Source organism: Adiantum capillus-veneris, chromosome 23 (genome assembly GCF_014529385.1).
Source record: "Adiantum capillus-veneris isolate H3 chromosome 23, ASM1452938v2, whole genome shotgun sequence".
Taxonomy (NCBI): Eukaryota; Viridiplantae; Streptophyta; class Polypodiopsida; order Polypodiales; family Pteridaceae; genus Adiantum; species Adiantum capillus-veneris.
In genome coordinates this window covers 84,339,775-84,358,080 of record NC_140953.1, presented here as the reverse complement: position 1 = coordinate 84,358,080, position 18,306 = coordinate 84,339,775, and the positions used below count along the sequence as shown (strand labels likewise).

At 40.1% G+C, this 18,306-nt stretch overlaps 2 pseudogenes; both read left to right on the top strand.

Moving 5' to 3' along the window:
- The first annotated feature begins 1,451 nt into the window (after nt 1-1,451).
- On the top strand, nt 1,452-2,213 carry LOC147428089 (BURP domain-containing protein 3-like; annotated as a pseudogene).
- A 140-nt stretch (nt 2,214-2,353) lies between these two features.
- On the top strand, nt 2,354-2,901 carry LOC147428088 (putative calcium-binding protein CML31; annotated as a pseudogene).
- The last annotated feature ends 15,405 nt before the right edge of the window (nt 2,902-18,306 follow it).

The window sequence follows — 18,306 nt, the reverse complement described above, 5'->3', positions numbered from 1 at the left end:
TATGCTACTTTATAAGCTCATAAAGTTGAATGGAACTTTTGGTCCCAATGTGCTCTTGACCTATTTATTGTCTTCATGAGCACCATGCATAAGATTTTGTTTGTGCTCTCAGCCTGTCCATTAGCTTGAGGGTAATAAGATGCTGATTTGCGATGAACTACCATGAGTTCATCTAGCAGGAATTCTATCACTTCATTTATAATGTGAGTCTTCTATCGCTAATTATCAATCAAGTTGAGGTATGAAGACAGCTTTTGGAGGGAGCTTTGGAGAAATATTTGTTTAGAGTTTTGCTCAACCCAGCAATTTTAAAGAAAAGGCTTCCTTTGCTCCAAAATTAGGTTTTGGAGCGAGCTTTTTGGAGAGAGCTTTTTATATTAATCTCTCTCTCTCTCTCTCTCTCTCTCTCTCTCTCTCTATATATATATATATATATATATATATATATATATATATATATATATATATATATATATATATATATATATATATATGTATGTATGTATGTATGTATGTATGTATACATTGTATATATTAGGATATAAAAACCTTTCCTAACGGCTCAAAAAAAAAGGCTTTCTTGATGGCTCTAATGGTTTGAACACGCTAGAGGAAAGAAAATTAAGAAGAAAAACGCAAATGTATTTGGTGCATTCCACCATCTCTATTTCTATTGTCACAAAAAGACTTTTGACTTTCCAACTCAATGGTCTTTTCATTTCCTAAGCTCACCCTTCCCTTATGCACTCTAGATGTTTTGAAAGGAGTTTTAATTTTTCAAGATTGAGGAGACTTTATATATATATATATATATTCCTCGCTCCCCCTTCTCTCTCTCTCTCTCTCTCTCTCTCTCTCTCTCTCTCCCCCCATGGTATTACCCTCCCATTGTTAGAAAAAAACCGGGGTATGGTGTATTTTAACCGGCTAAAATCATAAAATCCCTCTTAGATTTTGAGCTTGCCTAGAAGACAATAGATTAATTTACACAAGTTTTAGTGTCAATACCGGCAAAAGCTTCAAATTTTGACCTAAAAACCGTTAGGATTTCAAGTTTGCCCTTAATTTCTTCGATTAGGAAAAATGTATTTTTCTAGCCCTCAAGGCTCCTCCCCCCCCCCCCCCCCCCCCCCCCCCCCTCTCTCTCTCTCTCATGTACATGTGGCCGCTAGCGCCCACATGTACATGTGAGAGAGAGAGAGAGATAGAAAGAGAGAGAAAGAGGGTGTTGACGATAGTTCTATGGAATCTTTTCAAATGGATGTGAGGAAAAAACTAGGGTACGATGTACTTTAACAGGCTAAAATCATAAAATCTTGGTTAGATTTTGAGCTTGGCGCATTGAAGAAAATCACACAGGTTTTAGTGTAACTACTAGCAAGCGCTTCGAATTTTGACCTAATAACGGGTAGAATTTAGTTTGCCTTTATTTTTCTCCGTTAGTAGGCACAATGTATTTTTCTAGCCCTGAAGGCTCCCTCCTCTCCCTCTCTCTCTCTCTCTCTCATGAGAGAGAGAGAGAGAGAGAGAGAGAGCGTTACAGGCATACGGCGGAAGCCGTGACCACCCTAGAGCTCTTCTTCACCCGCTTCAGTGATATGCATCCTGGCAATGCAATCACAGTCACTGAGCCCGAGTTGCTAGGGTCGCGTCTCTCCACAGCTCCAGGTCCTTCCTGCCCAAGCCCATCTCTGACCTGCTTCCCATGTCCATCAGCAAGCTGCCCAGCATGCTGAGCACACTGGAAGTCGCCTCCACATCCAACATGGACATTGCCATGGCCACGAACCTGAAAATGTGTACCGACAAGGATCCCAATGATTGCACCTGCTCGGTTTCCCTGCAGCACCTCACCTCCTTTGTTACCAACAGGCTGGGCACCAGCACGCCTAGCAAGGCCATGGAGCTCTTCTATGACGCCATCATCATGGCCCAGCCACTCACCATCCTAAGCCTAGATCTGGTCAGCCCCACTGGCACCAAGGAGTACTCCTGCCACACCATGCCCTTTTCCTTCACGACACAGTACTGCCACAATCTACAAGATGTTAGCCAGTGTCAACGACAAGATGTCAAGCGTTTATTGCTACCTGGACACCAACGGCTTCAGTCCCAACTACCCGGCCATGTGCAAGCTCAACATCAAGCCCGGACACCTTCTTGCTTCCTTTCAAAGGAGAGACAAGCTACGAAGGAAAAGTCTAGCATCGTAAGAGGAGAAACCTAGCGTTGATGAGGAAGAGAGATTTGAGTATGGTGATGTTGAACAAGCGAGGGTGCGTGCAGCAAAAGGGACAACGACACGGCGACTGCAAATCTCCCTCACAACCATTTGACAAGATTCCATGAAACTATGGTTATTCAAGCTCAGCAAGTCTTTTCCATGGAAGAGATCATTGTCATGCAAGAAGACACATGGAAAGGTGAGAGAGCCCATGTGCAGTCCCGAAACTAACGTCATTTGATCGGCACAAAAAACTCGAAGAAACTTTAATCATGTGGTTTGATACTAATCATGATGATAAGATTTTTACTTCAAAGCTTGGTGCCGTGCTACGATTTTTGGTGGGTGACAACCGGTCAAGCGATGACGAGCTTGTGCTCATGGTGAAGGAGGTGGACATAGATGGTGATATTGGGTTCATTGTCCTACAAGAGTTTATCTTATTGAATGCTGCAGCTTTTGCGACAAGAATAGAGGATTTGTAGAAAGATTTAATTCTTGTTTTTGACACGGATGCAGCTGGGAAGATTTTTGTAGAGGAGGTGCACAATGTTCTAAGTCGCCTCAAGGAGGCATTCACTATGGAAGAGTGTGGTCACATGATTAATGCTGTGGACACGGATGACGATAGCTTTGTGGACTTCCAAAAGTTTTGCACCATGATGTCTATACAGTAGGAAACTTTGTAGGTTTTTAATAGCAGATGGCTTGCACAACTACATGGAGTTGCTTGATGGTTCCACATCATGGTTCCTTAGCTAGCTAGCATTGTCCTTTCCATTGTTGATGAAAGTGCTTCATCTCTGTGCAAACATGAGTCATCCGTAGGCTCGAGTCTTAGGGTTTGACTCCAAAGAAAGCAGAAACTATAACGACACCTATTATTGAAGTGCTTAATGACAGCATGGATAATGTCTCACGAAACTTTGTATCCAAGCTTGAGATGCAAAAGAATGAAATGATGCAAGAAGCTATCTTGAAAAATATCATGACTGACATCCAAAATGCATAAGAATACAAGATTTCTTTGATGCAGCATGAGGTTGAAAGAATAAGAACGAATGGGGAGAAGATGCAAAGTAATCTGAGGTATGAGATTGATAAGGTTACTATAGCACAGAGACTGGTGGACATCAATTTAGAAAGAGGAAGAACGAGAGATGATTTGATGAAGCAAACTATGGAGACATCTGAGTTGGCTACCCAAGATGGCATGGCCATATCTTGTGTTCACTCCTTTGATGAGTGCATAGGTGTGTCCATAGAAAACCACAAGTCATCACTTCCTCTTGAGTACGCAACCGCCGAATGATGGTTGGAGTGAATGGATCTCCCAAGGACTCTACGGCTGTCAATGATCAAGCCGATGTTGAACGTACAGTGTAATGCAATAGTCACTGAGAAAATGCACGGACTACCACGAGATGGTGTCCTGGAAGGAGGTAACTTCATCCTTTGTGTAAGAAATTGTGAAGGTAGAAATCCAAATGATCAAGAGTATAGAAGACTAAATGCACTACCATCTAAGCCAAGCTCTGGATAACCCTAACTTTTGTCAATCTTGGCTACTTGCATCTTGATGTAAGCATCTGATGGTTTGCAATTCACATTTTTGGAATTGAGATAGGAGAGAAAGACGACTTCGGTAACAAATCTCCATAAAATATACATGAAATATATGTATATATATAATAGATATATATATATATATACATACATATATATTTGTATAAGAGAGAGGGATCAAGAAAAAACCTTGCTCCAAAAATTGATTTTGGAGCGAAGCTAGCATTTTTTGTAATTACTTACCTGAGCAAAAAATCTAAAAAAGCCTCTCTCCAAAGCTCCGATCAAAAGGTCCCTTCATTCTCATCCCGCAATCGGTAGTGCATATCTTGTAAATATATTCCCACACAAGAATTGTGCTATCAATTTAGCATCATTCTTTTGTGCTGCCTTTGCTTTGACCCATCCAGTCAAATAGTATGTGGCCACTATGATGTACTGAGCATGGAGGCAATATAAATTTTACACGCCATTTGGCAAATTCTCTAGCCTCCACCATTGGTTGTAGAGGCATCTCATCTCTCCACATAGGTACCTTTGTTTGCTGGCAATCATCACATCTCTTTACATAACCTTAAACATCCATGAACAAGATAGACCACCAAATGTCCGCAACAAGAATTGCTTTTGCAATTTTATTAGTAGAAAAATATCCACCTGCTTGTCCAGCATGAGCTTTCTCGAGAATTGGAATGTATTCACCTTCTGTGGTACACATCTATAGTTGATCATCCTTTCCTCTCTTTTAGAAATCATTTTCAATCAACATGTAATTCCTTGCTTTGCTCAAACCCTCTAACAAGGTTCCCTTCATGAGGTAATCCAAAATGTATGAGCTCTATTTAGGTGCTACCGTGATCTTGAACAATATTGAACGTTCTATAGGTGCCTTAGTTGCACAAATGTCACAGTGACTAATGTATTCAGAAACAATTTTTTTCATTTGAGATCAATATACATCTAGTCTTCTCAGTCTTTCGTATGTTTGTGCTTTCCCATTGTGGATCATTGTTGTTTGTACATGAGCCTAGATCAAATACATGTATCACTCGTCTGGCTCTATACATAGCCTTAATATTCCATCCATTTCCTAATTATATAGCCTTCCAACTAATATCAAAAGTTTTCTAGTCTCCTTAATGATGGATGGTTGACTTTCAATTTGTAATGATCCAATGGTGAGAAAAGCTATAACCTGTTTCCTCCACCTTGGTACCATCTCAAAAGGTATGAGTCATGCAAGTCATCATCTATCCCAATAGCTGCTTCTTCATGAGTCAATCTTGATAATGATCATCCCTTTGATGTGTTGTTCCTTTCTTCACCACCACCACTTTGAAATCAAACTCAAGCAATATAATGAACCATCTAACAATACAGCTTGTATTGCATGGTTTGTTCATCAAGTAAAATAGTGTCTTATGATCCACAAAGACTACAAATTTGTTTGTGAAGGTAGTGTCTAAACTTCTTTACCACATAAATCATTACTAACCCTTCTCTTTCCATGGTCATGTAGTTCTTCTCCACACTATTCAACTTCCCATTGGAGTAACATATAGGAAAATACATGTTGTTTTCTCCAAGTTGTGCTAGAATGCATTGTATAGCATAAGCTTATGCATCCTATAGCATAAGCTGATGCATCAATGTGGACATGGAAAATCTATGTCCAATCAAGAGCTTTTAAAATTGGATCAAAAAAATAATCCTTGCTTCAATGTCTCGAATACTTTCTCACATTAATCAATCCACTCAGAGAGGTTTCGCAATAATGGCATATATATAGATGAATCGACAATGATATCTGCAATTGCCTATAAAGTCTTATACCTCCCTAACTTTTGTGCGCCTTGGTAGAGCAACAATTACTTCAATCTTCTCAAGATTCATAGAAATTTTGTTCTTGGACATAGTGTGCCGTAGAATTTCTCCTTCTCTTACTATGAAGACACGTTTCTTTGGATTTAAGCGGATATGATATGTTTTACACTTCTCAAAGATCTTTTTCAAGTGTTCTATGTGCTCATTTCTCAAGAGAGAATGCACGCATGATTCATTCATGTAAATCTCTAATAATTATCTTAGATATTCCTTAAAACCATGATTCATTAGCCTTTGGAATGTGTATGGTGCATTGGTTAAGCCAAGTGACATAATTACTTTGTAAGAAAATATGTCCCATTCTGTAACAAAGGTTGTCTTATGTTGATCCTCTAGCTTTATGGGAATCTGGTTATAGCTTGAAAATCCATCAAGAAAGTTATAAGCTTCCTTTTATGCAACTCATTCTATCACATGATATATAATAGGCTGGGGAAATTTTCTCTTACAGTAGCTATGTTTAACTATTTGAGATTCACTTTGCAATATCCCATTTTTCTTGGGTACTACCACAATTGGTAAAATGCAATGCATGTGTTCAATCTCATAGATAAACTCTGCCACTTTAAGCTTGTTTATATCCTCCGTGATCTTCTTTGCAAAAGTTTCATTATATGTATAATGACGTTGTCTGCAAGCCTTTGCATCACTCTTATGGGGTATCGTGTGTTGACAAATATATGGATCAACACCCTTAAGGTCTTTGTATCACCATGAAAACACATCTCTATATTCTTGCTCTTTCTCCTTTATGAGGTCAATGACAATGTACGCCGACTTTAGTTCCTCTCCAGATTCAGTTAAGTCTATGCGCTTGGCTTTCTCAGGTCCATCATAAGATGTCCTTGGTTCTTTAAAATCCCGCATCGATTACTGAATCGTGATCTTTCAATCATGTATCGTATATCTCTTATAGTGAGAAGGTGTGTCGAATTGATCAATCTAAGCTCCCTTTACTTTACATCTTGATTGTCCAACCCTCCTTCAAGGTTTGCTTCAATTTTTCATATTCCCATTTACACTTAGTTTTTGTCATTCTTGATAACGTCTCAATTGTATCTTTGATTTTTTCCTTGCTTAGTTTCTTTGGATTTGTCTTTGTTGAAGCAAGTTTCATGTATCCCCATGTGATTTTGTCTTTGACACAATCTGTTGCTCCTATAAGCAACAGATAGTGCGTTTTATTCCTCATAAGAAGCATAGGTTTTCCTTTGTTTTCTCTTTTTTTTTTGCATGATACCTTTCTTGTCTTTTGGATTTCTGGTTTGGGGGATCATAGAAGATTGCCTCTTTTTATTTTGGTTTTGTTTTTTTTTTAGAGCTATCAAATATGTCATCCTGTGCATAGATCTTTGGAAGTTCATCATCTTGTGAATCTTGGAATTCTTCCTCTTTTTTGTCACTCAGGTCTTTGATAGAAATCTCCTCAGCTATGTGTTTACACTCAACCGTTTCTAGTGTATCTAGGTCCTTGATCTCTAACCTTGATTCCATGATAACACTCACCATTTGGATGGGTATTATACCATATCCCTCTTCGTCACAAAATCTCGTTGGGGTTAACTCATTCACACGTATGTCTAGAGTAGCTAGTATATGATTTTAGCCAAAAGGTTTGAACCATTTCTTGAGAAATGGTTTTCAAATATAATCTTTGTCTTCTACTAGTCTCTGCAATCTTCTCTCACCAAGATCTCACACTTAGAAGCTCCACACATCCAAAGATGCGCTTTAGTTTGTAACCATGTAGGTATCTCTTGTTCATTGAGCGTTGCTGAGTCAAATTCTTGTACAAGATATTGACTGATATCTCTGTAGCTATGGTCCTTTACATTGATCCTCATAGTAATCTCTTTGTTCCTCAAGTAGATGTTGTCATAGCCCCAATCTTGTACCATTTTAAGTTGATGCATAAAGGGTTTCCTTAAAATGACATCAAAGTTGTTGCTCTTGCCAAAATATACTATTACAAAGGTATGACTATACTCTATCCCACAAGAGATACTATAATCTATTCCAACATACCTATTGGTCTCTCATCGTAACCATCTGCAAGTTGTAATTTCATTCTTGTTTTCTTGAGAGCTGGTCTTCCCCATTTATCCCATATCTCTTTAGTGGAAATTGTCACTCAACCACCACTATCAAGTATAGAAATTGGTTTGATTTCTTTGTATTCCACTGGTAAGGTGGTATTCTCTTTTTCTCCTTCACAAAAATCACCTATCTTATTCATGGGTATTGGTTTCACCTTTGGTTTGTTTTGTGTCATTTTACCTGTTTCACCTTTGGTTTGTTTATGTTGTTCTACCTGTTTCATCTTGTTTCACAAGTATTGGTTTCACCTTTGGTTTGTTTTGTGTTGTTCTGCCCGTTTGACCGTCTAAGAGAATGTCTTGAAGACGAATTTTCAATCCCATCTTCTCTAAATTCCTACCCACTTCACCCCATAGATGTGGTCTAATCCATAACAACTTGAAGAGATTTATCATGCATTGTGTAGGAGTTGACATCAGTTCTTGTAGGCTTTTGGTATCCCACTACAAGACGTGCTTAATAGTAGCGACGCTCGTAGTGCGACGCTCAAACATGAAAAAGCACGACGTCTCTATAGGCGTCGCTATGTTACAAGTAACATAGAGACGCCTACAGCGACGCCGCTAGGGCTTAAAAAAATAACCGAGAGCGTCCGAAAACTCAGATCTCAGATCTGAGTTTTCAACGTTCGCTCAAGCAAGCAAGGTAACACTCTCCCTCTCTCTTTCTTCTCCACACACACACACACGAGGAGAGGAAGGAGAGCCAAGTATGCTCCTTCCCACTCCTCACTCTCATAGTCCTCTCCCCTTTTTCTCTCTCCCTCTCTCTCTCTCTCTCTCTCTCTCTCACACACACACACACACACACGCACACACACACACACACATTGTGTTTTTGAGAGAGAGAGAGAGAGAGAGAGAGAGAGAGAGAGAGAGAGAGAGAGAGAGAGAGAGAGAGATAGAACAAGAGAGAGAGAGAGAGAGCACAAGCATAAACAAAAAACGCACACACACATTGAGAGAGGAAGAGAGAGAGAGAGCATGCATAAACCAAAAACGCACACACACATGCATAAACAAAGAATGCACACACACATTGAGAGAGGAAAAGAGAGAGACAGAGAGAGACAGAGAGAGAGAGAGAGAGAGAGAGAGAGAGAACAAGAAGAAGAAGAAGAAGAGAGTTTTAACATTGTAGGAAACTATCCCAAGAGACCTTAAAGATCTAGTCGACAGGAGTTGAACTCAAGACCTGTTATTCATAAGGCAAATGGCATAACCAATCTATCACACTTCGGTGATAGAAAAGTTATACCATTTTTCTCCTTTTTTTATTGGCCTGCACACGCACCCACACACACACCCGAGAAGAAGAGAGTTTAATTTAACATCGTAGGAAACTAATTAAAGAGACCTAAAAATCTAGTCGACGAGGAGTTGAACTCAAGACCTGTTATTCAAGAGGAAAATGGCATAACCAATGTACCACACTTGGGTGATAGAAAGGTTATGCCATTTTTCTCTTTTTATTATCACACACACACACACACAAGAAGAAGAGAGTTTTAATGTCGTAGGAAACTATCCCAAAAAACGTTAAAGATTAGGTTAGATGTAGACTTACGTTAAATTAGATTTAGGTTTATTTAAGTTAAATTAGATTAGATTTAGGTTTATTAATTTAGGTTTAATTATGTTATAATATATTAGATTTAGGTTATTTACCTATTATTGAAGAGGGAAAATGGCAAAACCAATCTACCACACTTGGGTGATAGAAAGGTTATACCATTTTTCTCTTTTTATTGGCACACACACATCCACACACACACACACACACACGCACACACACAAGAAGAAGAGAGTTTTAACGTCGTAGGAAACTATCCCAAAAGACTTTAAAGATTAGGTTAGATGTAGACTTACGTTAAATTAGATTCAGGTTTATTTAAGTTAAATTAGATTAGATTTAGGTTTATTTTTAGTTAGATTTACGTTTGATTAGATTTAGGTTTATTTACGTTAGATTTAGATTACGTTATATTAGATTAGATTTAGGTTTATTTACGTTATATTAGATTAGATTTAGGTTATTTACCTGTTATTGAAGAGGGAATTGGCATAACAAATCTACCACACTTGGGTGATAGAAAGGTTATACCATTTTTTTCTTTTTATCGTTTAAGATAAGGTTAGAAGAAATGGCGAGAAAATTTCCTGCGCTCACAGCCTCGACAGTCCATGCGGACCAGCAATTCCACCTGCATGTTCGACTGCTACTACCATACAATAAGCCGTCATGTTCAGCTAATGGAAGAGCAAATTGAGTCTACACAAAAATTAGTGATGCAAGATGACGATTCCAAGGGTCACACACACACACCACATCCTGTCAAAGCTAGAGTAAGAATTAAGTGCCTTGAGCCCACATCAGCTACATTGCAAGAATGGCGTACCTGCATGCTACAAACAAAGATCTACTGTGAAAAGCTGTTAAGATGCTGTGAAATGCTACAGCTAGAGAAGAGGCAAAGGGGTTTTGTCCACCACATGCAGTATCATGTAGACGTGGGTGTGTAGATTTCTTGTACCCACAAATATAGGCATTGAACAATAAAGACGAGATTATAACCCGGTGGTTCTGATCTCTGTGCACCTCTAGACTGAGGTGTGCGGGGATTGGACATGACTAGAGAATGTGAGGTAGTTTACAATGTGAAGAAAGAGAGAGAGAGAGAGAGAGAGAGAGAGAGAGAGAGAGAGAGAGAGAGAGAGAGAGAGAGAGAGAGAGAGAGAGAGAAAGAGAGAGAGAGATAAATGATAGAGGATGCCAATAGAAAATTACATTTGTTGTCTAGGTTATAAGGTTTTTACCCTCATTATGAGTACTGACGAGGATGTGGGGCCGTCCAACCAAAACACCTATCTCTCAACGAGGATCTTATGTCCTTGTAACCATTGCAAGCATGATGTGCGATGGACAAGACGCGTTTCTTTGCAGCACGTTCGCGAATTTGGCGAGTACGATCCATCTATTATAGAACGAGTTGTTGCCAAGTATAACTCATCGGACTCTGACACTGGCCAACATGCAGGAATCTTGCAACCCAATAGACGTGTTCGCAGGCACTTTGGTCAAGTAGCATATGTGAGGCCACAAGATGTATCCTCTGACAGCTCGGGGGATGATCATGCAGACCACATTCCCAACGAGGCAATGTTTGAACCCGAGATTGATGAAATGATAGAGACGATCATGGATTCAGAAAGGCTTGTCTATGATGATATGAAAAGTGAAGCCGATACGCCATTTTATCATGGAGCACGTGTGTCTAGATTGAAAGCGCTCCTAGTTCTTCTCAACATGCAGACAAAGTTTGGATGGAGTGACACTAGCGTCACAACGCTTTTCAGGTGATCTATTATAATTAGTTTACTTTAATAAAACTCTAAATGTATAATGATCTGATAGATTTTTACACAATTGTACCGTATTTTTATGTTGTGTAGATTGCTCAAAGAGCACATGCTACCAGCTGATAATGTGATGCCAGATTCCTGAGAGGAAGCAAAAAAGATTTTTCGAAACTTGGGGATGGATTACAATTCAATCCATGCTTGTCCTAATGTCCTAATGTCCCACTGGCGTAATGCACTCACTCCGGACGTGTTTTACTAAAGAAGGAAAGCTTACCGGTTTGAAGTCACACGACTGGCATAAAACGTATCAGGTATGTTCATAGTGGAGTATATCACAGCGGGAACTGTGTAAAAAATTTGTGTGTAGACTTTAATATCATTGCTGCACGTGTTTTGCAGTTTATTTGACCGGTTTCCATTGAGATATGTTTGTCTCTTCACGTCCGTAACACAATCTACAAACTTGTGAAGTTGGTGCAATGGATCTCACAAAAGGAGATCAACGTAGACTCCATACCATTCGCCAAACTAAACGCTGCCGAGGTTGTGTGCATGTTTGAGAAACATTTTCCTACTACCATGCTAGCCGTTCAGGTGCATCTTCTTGTTCACATAGTTGATGAGGTGGAAATAGCTGGCATAGCGCATTCCAGATGGATGTTCTTTTTAGAACGTTTCATGAAAACGCTCAAGGGATATGTGCGTTAGAAGGAACGTCCGGAGGGTAGCATGACAGAAGGTTGGCTGGTATCAGAGTCCCTAGTGTACATTGGAGAGTGGCTAGACGTTTTTGATAAAGCCCGGGACACGCTATGGTGAACCATAGATGATGAGCGGATATCTGGAATTGTCATGTGCAATCTCGGTGTTGAGAAGAAGATGACAGAAGATCTAGAGGCTAAAATCAACCAATTCTGCATGCTTCACAATCCAGTCATGCAGAAGTGGATTTCACAATATGAGGATGCAAAGCAAGAGCGAGAAAGGGCAAGAATCGAGTGGAGACGGGGAAGACGACCACTGATGCACTATATGATGGGTCTGGAGAGCCTACCAACATTCATGAGCTTAAGATGGTTGCACAACCAATTGAAAAGCGCACAACAATGCGGTGAAGAAGTGACTGAGGAAGAGTGGGAGTACTCTAGGGGTTGCGCGACCAAGGTAAGTTTGCAATGTACGACTAGTAACTTTCTAGATGTTTGAATTGCCACTCATAATCTTTGTTGGTTGTAGTATAAGTCATACACAGCAGCATGGTGTGAAGGTCGACATTTTAGGGTGGAACGGATCGACAAAAAACGTTTTACTCAAGATTGTGGAATCATGGCAAAATTTGAACAGTCTAGTCAACGATGGTCCTCTGATGCAGATCCTGTGGTGGTGGAACTCACTTACTTCGGCACGCTACAAGAGATTTTGAGGATCGATTATAGAGCATTTTTTATCGACTTGTTCGACGTGCCATGGTTCAAGATAATCATGGAGGGTCGCAACGCTACTGTGCGTAGAGGAGAGTCTGGTTTTCTTGAGGTGGATTCAACTAAGAAATGGACTGACCTAAGAGACACTTTTGTACTACCCGTGCATTGTGAACAAGTAAGTATGTAAATAGTTAACATCCCATTTTAGAATTTATGTGCTTGGAAGCTCTCATGTAAGTTATGTGGCTCTGGCAGGTGATATTTCATCCTACAAAGTCTGCATCAAACATAGAGGTAGCCCCTCGTAGTGCACGGACGTATGAAGGCTACCATGTGCCAATCACAACGGCATCAATGGAGGAGATCAGAGAAGATTCTCAGTCAGAAGCGTGGAGGTGGTGCCAGACGAACATCAAGCTGCTACTCTCTATGGGGTGCATGCAAAGGATCTACAAAATGAAACAGAGGACATCTGTTTAAATGGAGAGCTCTATATAGATATAGGAAGTTATGATGAGCTATGCGAGGATGAGAGAGATATCTCTTAAAGCCATAAATATTGTATTTGAACAATTTTGCTCCGTTTTGTAAATTCAGAGTTATGCACTTGCCTCTTCCATCACTCAAGTTGAATAGAAGAAGAACGCTTTCTGTTGCTGCTAGCCTTTGAACATTCCAAAGCTACAAGCACATTCAAGTTCTTGTACGATTCTCCGTTTTGTAAAAACTCTGGCTCTTTAAGTATTTGCGTCATTCTATTTAATGGTCTTTGCGTCCACTCCAGGTACCTATGCTCTAGGTATGTTCTCATAAGCAGATACGACGAGCACCTCCTCCTCTCTCTCTCTCTCTCTCTCTCTCTCTCTCTCTCTCTCTCTCTCTCTCTCTCTCTCTCTCTCTCTCTCTCCCTCTCTCTCTCTCTCTCCCTCTCTCTCTCTCTCTCTCTCTCTCTCTCTCTCTCTTTCTCTATCTATCTACTTGTCCATGTTTTCTACTCCATTCATTCAATATTAAGTTTAAATGTTCGTGTGTTTAATGCAGGTATGGATGATGAGGAGTTTCTTTCTTCTTTGTCACCCCAGCAGAGACAGTGGTATGTGGAGCGTCATTGCTCTGGCGCACCATAGCGCGTTCCTACTCCATCCGCATCTCCCTCTATTTCGGAGTCCTCAGCGCGCTCGGAAGCTTCGGTGTCGACGAGACGATCTTCACACTCGTCTAGGCACCAATGCTCTAGTGGTGGCGGTGGCGGTTGTTCTGGGGGTGGCGCCACCGATTCTTCGACATCGCCTCGTGTTTGACGAGGCTCTTTACCCTCCCCTTCTTTGCCCATCTCGACACCAGCCACAGCATGGCCATCGACACCAAGTTTTGCGTGGCTGACTACCATTCTTCCAGGAGTCACTCCAGTGCGGACACTCCTCGCTTCGCGGCTCAGACTCCAGTGGAGACACCTGGCTTCCGTACCCCCGTTGACACGTCGCTAGAGACCCCTGCCGAGACACCCAGGTTCACGCGTTAGTGGCGAGAGGGCTTGCCTTACTCCGTCGAGTTCAGCGGCGGCATCATCTTGGATGATGAAGGCAAGAAGGTGATTTCGCGCATGCGCGTTCTTTGCTCTCAGGTGTTTAGATACTACATACTAAACACCTGGAGTGAAGTAACGAATGAATTAAAAGGCAGAGTCATCAGCATGCTTCATGACGAGTTTCCCGTTCCAACACGAAATGACCGCTTCAATGAAGATGTGATGAAGGTTCGAATGCACGAATACTGCAAGCAATAAGGGTTCCGAAGTGCAAAAAGCAATCAAGCATGGGTGGAGCAGACCAGATTGGCTGGCCAAAGAAGATTGGAAGCATGCAAAGAAAGAAGCGCGCGAGAATCCCGACAAGTGGAAGCAACAAAATGAGGTAGCCAGAGCGCGAGTAGAGGCAGGGAGCTCGCACCACTTGGGGAGCGGCGGGTGGGCATCATTTGAGGCCGATTTTGTAAGTGTTTTCGCATCTATGTTTGATGGTTTAGGCTTTATGAGATTTGAAATTCTAACATAATGGATTCTTTGTATGTTTTGATAGTGGTCATTTATAGGACGTGATCCCACACCGTACGAGCGTGAGTACACAGGCAGGAAGGGCTTAAACGCCCTTATAGACATCCTGAGTTCTCGTAGCAGCATGGTTAGTATTAGGTTTTATTCTTTTCTAATTATTGTATTGTTTTATAAACGTCGCTATATGTTTATACTTACAAAAAGCTATCTTATTGTTTTTATTTGCAGAATTTGACAGATACGGCGCTTCGACGCGATGAGACGTCTGATTAGACGACGTCAGCTTAGCGATAGCTAGATCGCATTAGTTTCTTTTTTTCATACATTATGTATCATGAGACGACTTTTATACGTCTTTTTGAAAACCATGTATATTTTTTAAATAATGACAATGGTTTGTAACTATTACATTTGCAATGATTAACAATCAAGTGATTTTGCCTATGTGTACAATTGTCATTGATTTACTTTCATCAATTCACGCTTGTCATTTTTGTATCTTTATTTTGCAAACAATACTTACTATGGATGATGGAGTTAATGATTATATTGTCTTGTGGGTGACTATTTTGGATCTATATTTACCTTTGCACTTTCTTTCAAAGGTAAATAGACAAATGAAACATTCAATATGGTTGATGGGTGGTAGGGCATTCAATGCCCTGCCACCAAATGTTTTTCATCTCGGGCGTCGCTATGACTGTCGCTATATTAGGCTCTACAACGTCGCTATTGATGGCCTTGCAGCGTCGCTATAGCCGTCTCTATAGCCGTCGCTATATAGTAACGCTTATAGCTACTACCATAGCGATGCGTATAGCGACGTTTCCGTCTTGATGCTCATACTGACGCTCTTATCGACGTCGGTGGTTATACAAACCCAGTGTATTTCCGTCGCTAAAAGCGTCACAAGAGCACACAACCTCTTGTAGTGTCCATCATCTTTGCAATTGGCTTCCATTGTGAGGGAACTACCTTGAACTTTGATTTTGTTTCATTTTATCTTACGAAAGATGGAAAAGTCTTCCATGTTTCAGGTTTACTCTTTGCAGATGCTTCAATTCCTATGTCCCCTTATAGAGATTTTAAGTCTTTAGATAAAACGTTGATCCATGTTGAGCTCAGTGATAGTGCAAACTTAAAATTTACACTAATATGCTTCTTATTCCTTATTGTTTCCCATAAGTCTTGTGGCCATGGCTCATCCACTTCAAGAATTGGCATCATCACTTGTGATTTTGACTCATCTGTGGTATTAGACACTGTCCTATTTCCCAATGGTGTTTATGTCTCTAGTCTCATGTGATCATTTGTTTTGTCTCATTTGTTCTTAATTTCCCCGTCCCTTTTGTGGATTAATACTTCTTGTTTGGGGATGTTTTGTTTTTCTAGCTCAATTAAAGCTAGTTGTCTCTATGAGCCTTTTACACATTTGTAGTCTCTGATTCTCAATCTCGAAATGTGGATATGTCAATCATCTATGTTTCAATGTGTGATTCGTTTTTAGTCTAGCCATATAAGCTTGTAATAGAGCCTCTAAGGATTCTATAACTTTGTCCACCAAGATTGAACCTCCCGATGATATCTTCGAGGACACTGCTCTCTTTTTTTTTTGCTCTTTGTTTTCATTTTCATGTTTTAGTTGCTCTTTGGCTCCTTCCAATTGCATTTCTAATGCATTTTCCTCTTTTAGCCTTTTTTATTTCATTTTGTCTCATTTTTTACTTCCATGATTTTCTTTGAGTCCTCACTAATAAGCTCTTGAATTTTGTTTGAATGAGCAGTTTGTGTTCATCCTCAAAGGGTGTGTTTTTGGAAGCTTCTTGAGCCAACATTTTCTGGAATTGTAGGGTCAATTTTTGATCCACTGAAGCATGGCAAAATCCCAATGATATTCATTGTTGCTTTTCCACTATTATTAGCAATTTTTTAAGAGTCCAAAAGAACATGATCAACTGTACATCCATCACAGAACCCAAAATATTTTTTTACATTTAACCTTGTGTGGACAACTCCCAGCCCAATGATCACGTCCACATTCATAGAACTAACCTACATTTTGGAATACTTGTGGAGCCCCCATTTGCTAACCTAACCTAGGAGGATAACCTCAAGGTTTATAGTTTTGGTTTGATGAGCGTATTCTCGTCCATTGTATAACATTTTTTCTTGGTTGAGTAACATATAATGGTTCTACAACATCATTTTCACTATCCCAAAAAGGATGAACTTTGTCAACATAAGAAATACTATCAGGTCCTCTCTCGTAAGCTTTGATTGGGTCTTCATAGTATGAACTCAGTGGCAACATTCTTTGGCTTGCAAGTGTTTCTATAGGCTAGGTGTATCTCACAATCGTTGGATTTTCTTGAGGTAAAGAGGGTTGCTGGCCCAACACTCATTGAGGCTTGTCTCCTCATTGGGATGTGTTGTTAGGGCCTATTCGATATCTTAGTGGTGTTGGCAATGGTTGTACCCCCGGAGGTCCATATGGCCTTTCCTTCACATAGTTCTTGTTATAAAAAGACTCACTTGTTTCATGTTTTGGTCCACTTTTTCTCAATTTAAGACACATTGCATGTTTTCAATTGTTAGACTTGGCTGAGTGTTACACTATGGGGTGGATTGATCCCGTTCACAAGTGTCACACCTCCTTGTGGATTGTTGTCTTACATTTAGGTTTTGTCTATTGCCTTGATTTGTCCTCCTAGTCACTTCATCGGCCAATTCATCAATGCTCGGCATGGTTAAAGTTTGAACATTTTTCTTCTTCATAGATTCACTCATCATAGAAGAGGCACTACTGGTAGCATTGTCTACATCTTTCCTCACAACCATAAGCCTTACAATTGTCTACTAGATATAGAGTTTCTCTAGTTACTTGCTCAAACATTGTGCATGCTTTCAAATGCAGGTCCTTCTTGAGAGTTTCATTCCTCAAACCCTATATGAAGAGAATTGATAACCTCTCATCTTGTGGTAACTCTCTCATAGGACGCCTTTCTTTGTACTATCTAAAGAGAAGCAATGCTTCCTTCACTTTCTCATTCTTTTTTTGTTTGAAAGCATAGTTTTTTGGCACAATGTTATGCTTGATTCCCCTTTTAGAGAATTCCTTAGCAAAGTTGTACACAAGTTGCTCTATGTTTGGAAATTTTTCTCCTTTCAAAAGATAGAACCATGTCAAGCTATTCCTTCCAATGTCAACCCAAATCCTTTGTATTGAGTGTGGAAATCCACCACTTGTTTAGCTCTCAAAACCTATTTGAAGAGTGAAACATGTGCATATGGATCTCTTGATCCATTGTACTTTTTGGAAACATGCTTAGCTACCTAAAATGTTCACATATATCATGTTTTTGCAAGCATTCTCACTACTCCTGGCTTTCGTACTAGGATATCTCTGGTCTCATGACCCCCACTAGGAACACTAGTTGGAGTTCTCTCTGTGGCTCTCTCCTTAGGATGCATATCTCTTGCTTCTTTCAAGGTAAAAGGTTCTCTTGCAGTATGCATTTTATGAGGAGCTTCATTGCCCCTATAAGTAGTTATAGGAACCTTGGAACCCAAGGATCACATCGGTCTAAGCACTAAAAATTGTTGCTGGCTCATTGAGTCAGCCATTCTCAATCTCTATGGACTCAACCTTCTCGCTTCTAGTTTGGTTTTTGATATAATAGGTCTTGTGGTACTAGG